This window comes from Phalaenopsis equestris, unplaced genomic scaffold (assembly GCF_001263595.1).
Source record: "Phalaenopsis equestris unplaced genomic scaffold, ASM126359v1 Scaffold215660, whole genome shotgun sequence".
NCBI lineage: Eukaryota > Viridiplantae > Streptophyta > Magnoliopsida > Asparagales > Orchidaceae > Phalaenopsis > Phalaenopsis equestris.
The window spans coordinates 1-1,688 of record NW_018234344.1 but is presented as its reverse complement, the minus strand read 5'-3'; the positions used below and the strand labels follow the sequence as shown (position 1 = coordinate 1,688).

General features: G+C 32.6%; 1 long non-coding RNA gene across 1 annotated transcript; it reads right to left on the bottom strand.

Annotated features, from left to right (window-relative positions):
• Nucleotides 1-479: 479 nt before the first annotated feature.
• LOC110037128 lies at nt 480-1,124 on the bottom strand. The gene is made up of 4 exons (XR_002295295.1): nt 1,033-1,124; nt 869-956; nt 711-783; nt 480-607 (listed from the first exon to the last, which is right to left on the bottom strand). It is a non-coding gene; the product is annotated as an uncharacterized LOC110037128 (long non-coding RNA).
• Between the last annotated feature and the right edge of the window lie 564 nt (nt 1,125-1,688).

Below are 1,688 nucleotides of genomic sequence, written 5' to 3'. Positions count from 1 at the left end.
AAAAAAGACAAAAAACACCCCCGGTGTATCAGCTTGCGTCCGGACTTAGGACGCAATATCTTTTTCCTTTAATGGCGTCACATAAACTTGTGGTTACAGGAATTGAGAAAATCAACCATTGAAATTATGCCTACTTACAAAATTACTACAAAAGCAAAAAATTGAATTGGGAAACCGCTGTATTTGCAAAACAAAATTTAATAGAATATTAAATATGAAACTTCAATTTCATTTTGTAAGTAGAAACGGTTGGGTGGTTGGGTCACATCAATTGTATATTCTTTTAGGGACATTTGCATACATATCACACAATTCTAAGCTAAGGTGGCATGAATATAAAAATTAAAAGTTGGTGTTAGATATGTAAATATATAAAAATTGTGTGGCATGTATGCAAATCCCCCTTTAATTTATTATTACTATTTTTTTTTTTGGATGCTACATACATCCCCCTTTAATTTATTATTACTATTTTTTTTTTTTTGGATGCTACATACAAATACCTTCAGAAGGCTTTTCGATCCAAGGACCATTCATGATGTTCAAAATGCTGCAGGCATCACTGTACTCAAGATCAGGAAGCAATTTTGGCGTCAGTAAGAAGCACCTGACAGTGCAATACCACAGTTTAGCAATGGACATTGAAAGAAAATTTATTGAAATACAAGATATATCAGAGAGAGGCTGCATGTCCAAACTTTATTTCTTACTGGGGTGTATTATGTAATGTTGCAGCTCTCACAAGTTGCTGAAACATTTTCCTTTCATTTATTGGATCCATTCCTTTCAACAATTTAGCAATAAATCATATCATTAGGCAGTTGAAACAAATTAGGCATTTTTATGTTTTTTTATAAAAGAAGCATACCTTGATTGATTTCATCAACGACACGGAAAGGACAGTTTGTGATATCTTGCAGAGAAACAAGATAGAGAATAGTTGAAACCGAGCGTTCCTAGATATGTGCAAGATGGATTAAGTTAGGTTAGAATTGTAAATTATGTAAGAAATATTCATAGATAAGAGGGTACCCCTCCGGATTGATGATGGGCGCTCAAAACCTGGAGCTGCCCTGTTTGCCTGACAAGAAAAACAGCCCAGAACTGAGGTTATTAAAATATGTCACAGTTATATAAAGAAGATTTAACATGCTACAGCAGCAACATATCCTAGCAAATAAAACAAATTATAAGGAGTTATAAGCAAACATTTAGTAGTAAGTTGAGTTCAGGTTAAAGCTGGGTATGATTATTGCCATCAAGCAGGATTGCCGGGTCAATGAGTTCTCAAGATAACATAGCAACTGACCAAATTCAATCGAGGATAGCCCAGCTAGTGAACCAATTAAGCCTGCATTTATGTAAAATAAAAAACATATGTGGAATTTACATACGCACACATTTGTTATATATTTATATATCTAACACCTAAACTTTAATATTACTTACATTACACTCAGATGTTTAATATCATATCAAACATAACATTAATATTAAAAAAGATTTATATATGTACGACTCAATTCTTATGCATTTAAATATGTAGCACTAAGCTTCAATTTATACATACATCCACCTTGCCTATGCATGAAAATGTGTATTTCACTTGAATGGTGGTATTTTTTATGTGATATGAAAATTTCGGGTGGTATAAAGGTAAACAAGTAAAGTTTAGGTGATATATATAT